Consider the following 9,868-nt stretch of genomic DNA (forward strand, 5'->3'; position numbering starts at 1 on the left):
GGGCTTCTCTCCCTGCCCATCCCTGCGGTAAATCCCGCCTGGCACCGGCTTCATCCGGCCGTGCCAAGGTGGCAATGGGTGCTGAGGCCAATTCCAGCAAAGCCGCGGTGGTGCCGTGCTCCGCAAAGTGAAAGGCGGCGTTCTGCTGGCCTTGGGTCGCTCAAGGGATGCTGGAAAGAAGGGAAGGAGGTGTCTTTGTTGGATGGGTTAGGAGAGGTGTGAGGGTATGGCCGGGGGTGTCAGGAAAGGCGTGGCAGGGAATCCTGGCTGCCTCATGGGAAATAAGCTGGCTGAAGGTGGCAGGTCTTTGTGTGAGGGGCTGTCAAGCCGGGATCCTTCCTGATGTGGGACCGGGAGCTGGGTTTGTCGGGAGTGAATGGCTCCAAAAATGCCAAGCGTCGCAGCCTAGAGTGGCTGGGGAAGCGTGGCTGCCCTGTTCACCCTGTGTTTGTGGCAGGGAACAAGTGTCCCACTCCAGATGTACGTCTGGGAAGATGGCCAAAGCCCAGGGAAGGGAAGGGAATGTGTCCAGTCCCGCAGCTGTTCTGCTTCCACCGCTGTCACCACCTGCAGCACAGCCCCTGAGGCAGGACCCTGCTGCCAGGGCTTGCCCGGAGCTCACAGAAACCAGAGGTGCAGTCATGCTGCATGTCTGAAGCGTCCAGCCATGGTGTCACCTACTGCCCGCCCAAGGCTGCCTGGGGGGACTGCGAGCAAGAGGATGCTCCTCAGCAGCTGTCCCATCTCCAGAACACTTTGTTTGCTGTGATATAACCCTTCACATGCTGCTGTAGCTGAAACAAAACACATCCACACATCCCAGTCGTGTCTTGCAACCATCCAGCATCGCAGTGCCACTGCTCTGAGCATCCAGCCTGCTCCATCCCCGGGAATGGGAGCTGGAGGCTGGCAGGGGTGTCCTGGATGGAGCCAGCAGTGTGCCCCTGTGGATGCTGTGGGTGGGAAGCGCCTGCTTCAGGTGGGGAAATCTCTGTGCTTGCCAGGGGGTGAGGAACAAGCCTGGTTGAGGCTCCAGTGTGGGACATCACTGAGGTGGGTTAGCAGTGACACATTGGCACAGCCACCCGTGTGACAAGGAGTCACAGGCACACACTCCACAAATGCCTGTCCACGCACAGGACAGGTGAGTGTGCACTGACTTGCTCACAAACAGCCTGTGTGCTCTTGCACTGTCACGGTGCACAAACACAAACACTCCTTTTTGCACGCCCCATTCCTGTGGGAGCATCCATGGATGCACATTTGTGGACAGTCCTAAATGCACCTTTGGATGGATGTGGGCATGCAGTCCTGCATGTGTCTTCAAGCCACCCAAGCCACATGCTCACACCTGTGTCCCCCCTTGCACGCTGCCCCGCTTGTTGTCCTCACCAGACAAAACTCCAGGGTAGTTTTGCTTTTGGCTGCCATCAGCAGAAATCACTCACAGGCTGCTCCCTGCCTCATCCTTGCAAACCCTGAGCTGTTCTTTAACTTTCTGGGTCAGGTGGCACCAAACCATCCAAAGCAGGTACTGGATGTTTTCCTGGCGTGTTTGCAGGGCAGCAGGAAGGCTGAGCTGACCCGTGGCAGCCGTTGCTCCTATCTCGGCTCTCCGCCCGTCCCTGGCACCACCCTGCAGCTGGCTCCATCCTGCTGCGAGCTGCTCCCCTCTATCGCTGCCCGCAGGTGCCGCGGGACGGGGATAAGGCAGGGACGGGCGGTGTGAGCGGGAGCGTGGCCGTCCCCTCCAGCGGGGACACTGTCCCCTCGCCAAGGCCACCGCCCTGCCCGCCGCTCCGCTCTCCGGTAGGAGCTCACAGTCTGTGCCTTCCCAGCGCCGCGGCCCGGGGGTCGCAGCGGGGCTGTCCCACGCGGGTCCCACCCGAGCCCCTCACCGAACCTTGCGCTCCCCGGGCCGCCGCCTCCGGGCTTTGAACAGGTCCGGGGAAAACCCAGCTGGCAGATAAGGGGCGCATCAAACCCACCGCAGCACCAGCGCTCCCTGCCCGCGGCGCCGGCCCGAGCGGGGCGGTTCCGGAGCGGGGCCGAACCGGAGCGGTGCCGGGGCGGTTCCGGAGCGGAGCCGGGGCGGTTCTGGAGCGGAGCCGAACAGGAGCGGAGCCGGGGCGGTTCCGAAGCGGTGCCGAACCGGAGCGGTGCTGAACCGGAGCGGAGCCGAACCGGAGCGGAGCCGAACAGGAGCGGAGCCGAACCGGAGCGGTGCCGAACCGGAGCGGAGCGGAGCCGGGGCGGTTCCGGAGCGGAGCCGAACCGGAGCGGTGCCGAACCGCAGCGGAGCCGAACCGCAGCGGAGCCGAACCGGAGCGGTGCCGAACCGGAGCAGAGTCGGCCCCGCCGCCCCCGCCGCTGCCGCCAGAGGGCGCCGTCCCCCGGCCCGAGCGGCCCCGCGGGAGCGCCGCGCCCGCCCCGGGGCTCGTTAATAACGCGGTTTAACGTTTTCTGATCTTTTCCAAATAAAGTGTGTTAAAGACTGTCCTTTCTCCTCTTTTTCATTCTCCTTCTTCTTTCTCCTCTCTCCGATCCCCATTCTTCCTTTCTCTCCTCCTCCCCTTCTCCATTCCTCCCTCTTTTTCCCTCTTCACCCTCTACAGGTATTCCTGGGGTTACCGCAGACCACAATCGCTGTGTTAAACCCTCTATGACTGAACACTGCAGCTGTTTTCCTGCAGAATTTTGCATTCTGGGGTAGAAAGGTAGAGAGAGACAGCTTGGGACAGCTGCTGTTCCCCCCAGCACGGCCAGGCTCTGGGGGTCTCAGCGCTGCCTGCAGGTTCCCCCGGCATGGGAGGGCAGTGGGTTCTGTGCCTGTGGCACCAGCTCTGGGTTGGCTCTGCCAGAGGAGCAGCCGACTCTGCTGGGATTTCAGCAGAGGTGAGGTGACCCTGTGAAGAGCTGTTCACCCTGTGCTTGTGGCAGAGAACAACAGCGTCCCACTCCAGGTGTACCTCTGGGAAGATGGCCAAAGCCCAGGGAAGGGAAGGGAATGTGTCCAGTCCTGCAGTCCCACACTTCCCAGGGGGAGCGCCGGTGGCTGTGCCGATGCCCTGCTAATTGTCGAGTTCTAATTAATGTCCCACCAGTCCTGGAAACAACCTCTCCTCCTCAGTCCCAGGCAAAGGCATCTCCCAGGGGTCTTCACCTTCTGTCCTCAAAACCTGTTCAGGGCTGGATCCAAGGGGAGGCTGTTCTGAGCTGCTGTGGCACATGGGCACAGTTGGGCATTGTTCAGCCCTTTCCTACCAATCCTGTCCCTCCTGCAGGAGCCCTGAATCCCTGTTCCCCTCTCAGGGTACTCAGCGTGTCTGCAGCAGCATCCTGGGGGGGCAGCAGCCTTCAAAGCTTCAGGAATGGGTTAAGGTTCCCAAAAAGCTCTCCTAACTTCAATATATCCTGAGAAATGCCTTTTTCAGGTCCTGGACTCACATGAAATCCCTCTGGCCTTTCCATGTCCCTCCCACTCGCTTTCCCAGTAACAGAAGTCACTGCTCTGAGGAGATGACACGATTTTCCTCCTCTCCTCCATTACCTGCATCTGTTTGCTTGGGTGGCAGCCAGAAAAGCGACTTTATGCATTCAATCGTTTTTTTTTTTTCCCTGCCCTTTATTTTTCATTTTATTTTCCTACTAGCCCAAGGCTCCTGCCTTGTAGAGTCGAGAGGGAAGCATCCCGGCCAAATCCTACCCTTGTGTTATGGTAATCGCGGCTGCCACCCAGCAGATGCAGCTCGCTGAAATAAAAAGGCTGTTTAACAGGCCGGGGGAAGGAGAGGGGAGCTTTTGTTTGGCACTCGCCAGGGTTGGAGTACACTTGTAAAGCAACAACTGGAGCTCGTTGAAAAGAAGTGGAGGTTATTAGGTTCATTTCACTTACTGCCGATGGTCCTGTTATTTTTCCCCCTTCATATTCCAGGCTTTTGCTCTGGTTCTGATAAGGAAGAGGAGAGAGATGGCACCTAAAAACCTGCTGCCTCTGCTGCTGACCATGGGAACAGGGCTGCTGGCAGGGTTCTGGCTGATTGCAGCCCAGAGTTCAAGGATGCTCAGGCTGGTCTCCTGTGTTGGGGATGCTCCTCCCTCTGCCCAGGACCCTTTCATTTTCCCAGTAAGGATGTGGGGATGGAGGAAGGAAATCTCCTTCCTCAGATGGTGCTGAGCAGGGGTGCCCTACTGAATGCAGGCTCTTCTCTACCCCTTGGGGACCTAGAGAGTGATGTAGGGGTATGCTGCTCACGGGACATGGCCTTTACTGGTGCTCCTCTGCCTTCCAGGATGCTTGGTCCTGCCTCTTGTGAGCAAAGTTAAGAAGACTCAAGACCACACTTAATTGTGCTTGGAGCTATCAAAACACAGGGCTTGTCAGCAGCAAAGGTGGTCCAGAATTTGTCAGAGTTTGGACAGCAATGGGTTGATGATGAGGAATAAAAAAATTCAAGTGACTGCAGAAGCTGTGATGATATAAACCTGCATCCGTTTTGATGTGTTGCAGTTTTGGATGGGAGAATGACAGAAAGTAGTGCCATGGGGTTTTTATCTTCCCGCAGGTAAGTGGGGACAAGAAAATGATTAGATGGGTTGGATTTCTGTCCCTAGTTCCCTCTACCTACCTGTCTATCCCTCTGTCTTGATGCATCTTTCACCAGCCCTTTTTGCTCTGAAAAGCAGCAGCGATCCCCTTCAGATGCCAGGAATAAAATCAATGCACGCCCTCTCCAATTCAGGTAGCTGTCCATAAATCCTCCCAGCTCCAGGCTGGTCTCCCAGGACTCCCACATCAGCTGGGAACCCATTTAATCAGCTGAGATGATCTGTGCTGTCTGTTGCCCAAAGGCCCTTTGAACTCTTTGTCTCCTCGCTGAGTGATGAGGGTTTAGCCAGACTGGCCCATTCTGTGTGACAAGCCTCAGGTGAATAATGCCTGGAGCTGGCAGTGCCCAGGGTGCCAGAGGAGTGCCAGCCCCTCTGCCAAGGCTTTATCACCACATCTCCCCGTGGCCCCTTGCTTGGCTCTGTGAAAAGCTCCACAAACCCACACAGCATGAAGAGCACCCAGCCTGGTGCCAGGGGAAGACAATTATAGCTCTTTTTGGGAAGGCTTGGCGAGGGCTGGAGGGGATGTGTGAAATCACAGACTCCCCTTCCATGGGGCTGCAGGCTTGATTTTCAGCATATTTTAGTGCATTTTATGTTTTAGCTGGCTGGGATTAAATTCCACGCAGCAACTTTGCTGAGGGACTTCTGGAAGAGGTTTTCCATGCTGGTCCAGCCCTTGGAAACACAGAACTCAGCATTGCATAGGATATGGCCTCCAGGAAACAAATCTAAATTTGCCCCAAAGCAGCAGGACTCTTGGATCAGTTTCCAACCAGGGAAGTGCTGGATTGCCACCTTTAATAGCCAAGATTCTCTCCCAGGCTGTGTTGAAGTTGTGCTGGAGGTGGCTTCCCCTGCCCCCCAACAGCCTCCAAACAACCCAGTGAGATCCAGCCAGGTCCTTGCCCCAGCTCCATCCCGCTCTGGCCAAAGATTTCTGCACTCCATAAATCACAATTTAGCACAGACCACCATCAAGACAGGCAAAGTAACCTAATCTGCCCCCATATTAGGGTGTTGGAAAACAATAATCCAAGAAGGAAACACATTATCTGGCCTTGTTACTTTACAAAGTAATTTAAATTAATTTTTCCCTGGAGTGGTTAGGGAGCACTGCAACTCGCCCTTGTCTATTCTCTCCGGCTAATGAAGCTTTACCAGAGACTGCTCGTGAATTCCTATTAAGACCTCATCTTAGAGGTTACAGGGCAAAGCAATTTCTGCTCCTGGGAAAAATGCCTATGAATTTGTAATTGTAAGTCCATGTTTGATAGGGATTAGCATCTGAAAGGGGTAGAGTGGTGGGTAGCAGAGAAAACATTATTTCAATTAGCTGAAGGAAAGCAATTTAACATCTGATTATAGTTTACACTTTTAATTTTCTCCTATTTCTCCTCTATTTTCCCTAAATTTCTGGCATCTGAGGTAATTACTTTCTGAGACTTTCCACCCTCACCAAACCAGCCATCTTTCCCTTCTCCTCCTTTCGTCCATCATAGCTGACATTCAAATGTAAATGGTTGCTGAGCTGAGTTTTTTCCTTTCCCTTCTTCTCTCCAGATTCGCTGAATTTGGGGCTGGTGTAGACGATGCTGTGTCAAATCAAACTGAAATGGGCCATGATATTTCTCTTCACACCAAGGAGGTGAACGATGAGGAAGAGGAGGCTTTGCTCCACATCCAGACTCATGGTCAGGCTTGTGCCCAGCAGCGTGACACGGTGCCAGTGCCTGACTCCTCTAGGCAGAGCCCCAAATGCCTAAAGATTCTCTCTGTGCTCAGAAATTACTTCCAATTCCCTCTTTCCCTCCCACCTCTCAGCCTTAGCCTGGAGCTCAGCTGTGCTCCATCTATTTTTTCGTGGCTTCTTGGTCTCCTATTTCCTAATGACGACGCAATCGGTTTTCGGGTGGGAGATTCCTCGTGAGAAGGCTTGCTGTTATTTAAGGAAGATCATGAAATCCATCCTTAATGAAAGGACAGGAGAAAACCCTTCCACCAAGTTACACTGAAGCCTGAGATTATCATTTTTATGGGCTTCCAATCTTTCCTGCCTCATGTCTTATCAGCAAATGCAGCTGGAGGCTTCAAAAACCCTCCCAGCTTGCTGCTGATTTTATGGGATGAAGATTAGAGATGATCGGATAGCAAATTATTCATTCCATTCGATATCTCTGGGCAGGAGGGAATATCCAGAGCGAAGTCAGCTCCTTTCTCCCTCTCTGAGCATCCCACATTGGGAACCTTCCTATCTGCCACCCCAGCCACGCAGCAGCGCTTCCCCCCCACACCCAGAGGCGATTAGGGGTGCAAAATTCCCTCTGGGCAGGTGGAAAAGGCAGGGGGAGTCACAGAAGCAGGCTCATCCCCCAACAAGAAGGCAAAGCAGAGGTGTGTGGGGTTAATTCTTGTTTCAGGGGTTTTTGGTTTGATTCCTCCCAGCCCTCCAAGGCAGAGCAGGCCAGGTAGGTGTTTTCTCAGCCTCATTTTCCAAGGCTGTGGGGGCTGAGGCTGTTGTGAACGTGCTGTCAGAGCCTGGCAGCTCCTGACATCAGGGACAGAGGGGCAGGAGCTCAGGGGGGACAGAGGAGAGACCCCAGAGCTGCCCTTGGATGGAGGAGCAGCAGCATCAGGCTCCAGCACGGGGAGTGGAGGGTGTGAATGCTGCCCAGAGACCCATCCCAAAATCAGCTGGTGTAAAAAATATCATCCAGAATGTCCCATGAAATACCCACGGGCCACAGAGGGGCTGCTGAGCAGGCCTAAAGGGCAAATGAAGGCCATGGATGCCTTTTGCCAAGCCATTGACACTGGGGTTTTCAACAGCACATAAATAAGAAAATACATGGCAATTTAAAGGCATTTTAAAGAGGAGAAGTGGGGTTCAGAGCTATGATAGATGAAAACCCAGAGCAGGAGCTGCCTTTTTCTGCTGCCTTTTACTCACAGTGGCACACTGAGCCAAGAAAATGCCCTTTTCACAGTGGTTGTAGCTCCTGGCTCCCTCCTGGCAGCATCCAGAGCAGGCAGGATTTGAAAGGCAAGTGTCAACAGGAAATGAGAGAACTCTGGCACAATCAAAGAATGCTTGGTTTGGATGGTCAAAAGAAACAAGAAATTTAAAATTTGATTTGTGGGGGCTTTTGTGGTTTTTCTTTTTTTTTTTTGTGGGTTTTTTTTGTGTGTTTTTTTATGTTTCATAGAAGCTATTAAAATGTAATAAATTTATAATTACTTTTCTATGAAAAAATAGAATCTTCTTTAGGGAATTAATGTTCAGGTTTGCTCTCATATTTTATTTTTATGGCTCTGTCTGGGAGACAGGGAGGAAATGGAGAGGATGAAAGAGGGAAGGAAGGAGGGAGGAAGGAAGGAAGTGAAGGAGGTGAAGAGGAAAGAAAACTATTTCCATTAAAACACAGAGTCCCACAATGTTTTTCAAAGAGGAACTGGCATCTGTGCTTTGAGGTGTATCATCCAGGAATGTTGCTTTGATGAAATACTGATCTTTCCTAAAAGTTATGTATTTTTTAGGGGAAATAATCACCAATTTTTGGAGTATATGAGTGTAAAGCCTGAAATTCCAATCCCTGCTTTGTGTAAAATCTTTTATACAGGTAACTACTCACATGGGTCCTTGAAAGAGCAACGAGCTGGCTCTGGCTGCACTTGGCTTTGACTAAATGCTGCCAGGGTGATTTGTCCTTCTGTGCCTCAGTTTCTCTCAGCTCTAAAATGGACCTGCAGGGCTTCCTCTCACCATGGCTGGGTGATGCTGGAGGCTTAAATGAGAGAGAGACAGCAAGATTTCCATCACCCAGCAGCAGAAACACACACTTATCTGTCACTGCAGGTCCCAAGCCATGGCCAGGGTGACAAGAGGAAAACCTGGCTGGCAAATAATCTGTTGAAATGTCAGACTTTGCCCCTGCAGGGAGGCTGCTACAGTGACTCGAAGCTTCTCATCCCCCCAGGGATGTGCAACCAAGGAGGTGCCACAAGAGCTTTGTCACAGAGGCACCTTCCTTCCTAATGGCTGTGGGGGCTGAACGTGCTTTGGAGCACAAGGGAGCTTTGAGATAAGCACTGAGCGATTCCCTGGCCTCATCAGTGAGCCAAAAGTCATTGAATTGTCTGAAATGTCATATAAATGTGGGAACATGCAATTGGTAAAGTATTATTTGCTCTCCAGGATGGAGCTGACAGCAAGACCGCTGTCTGAAAGGCACAGAGCCCTGCCTTCATCCCGGGGCCTGGCCTGTCATGTCCTGTCACCCCAACACCCCATAGCACGTGGGTGGATGCTTGAGACCTCCTTGTCTTTGGGAAATCAGCCCCAAGTCCCTGGAGCTGTGCTGTGCAGAGCCTGGGGTGACAACACAACCGGAGTCGTGGAGAAGGAGCCTCAGGACCCAGCCCCAGGCGTGGCAGGGGAGGGGACAGCAGCAGCAGAATGTCCCAGACCTTGAATTTCCCTGGGGCAGCAGACAGACCGGCTTCTCCAGGACTTCTGATCTGCTGATAAAGCCTTCTGCCCCAAACAGCCAGGCTACTTCTGCTGGGCTTTTGCAAGGAGAAAAGCAGCAGGCAGGCAGCAGAGAGCTCTGCACGCTTTCCCGCCGGGTTTCCCCGGGTCTTGGGGAACCCAAAGTCCACTCTCATTTTTACTTATTCACAAGCCATTCCTTTTCCTCTGTAACATGATTAGATTGTTTTACAGGGCCTAATTATGGGCTCTGTTTGTGACACTTCCTTGCTGGTGCATGGGAAAGTCCCTGCCCCACCGATTTCACAAGCAGGGTTGGCAGTGGGGTTATCCCACGCTGCCGTGGAAAAGCAATTTGGGAAAGAGTTGGGAACTGGCCTTCGATCTTGTACAGCTCAAAGTCAGATCTGGTTTGTCTTCAGGATAAATGATATTATTGTCAATACAGGGTAAAGAGTTAGGATGAAGGAGGGCAGTCTTCCTCTGATGAGTGTGTGTTCCTGAGGGTGCTGCACATTCCTGAACATGGGTCCCATGGGGATAAAGTGTTATTTGCTTCTCAGGATGGAGCATCCATGGGAAATCACCAGACCCACAGGTTCTGCTGAGGGGTTACAAAGATGCTGTGACACATCACACGAAGAGTGACAATGGAACCCCTGGCTCACAACTTTATAATTTCCTTCAGGAGCAACTGAAGTTTCACAGCTGTGAAGCCAAATACCTTTTATTCTTCCTGTGGGGTGGGTTTGTCAGTCATCCAAACCT

This window comes from Taeniopygia guttata, chromosome 8, assembly GCF_048771995.1.
Source record: "Taeniopygia guttata chromosome 8, bTaeGut7.mat, whole genome shotgun sequence".
Classification (NCBI taxonomy): domain Eukaryota; kingdom Metazoa; phylum Chordata; class Aves; order Passeriformes; family Estrildidae; genus Taeniopygia; species Taeniopygia guttata.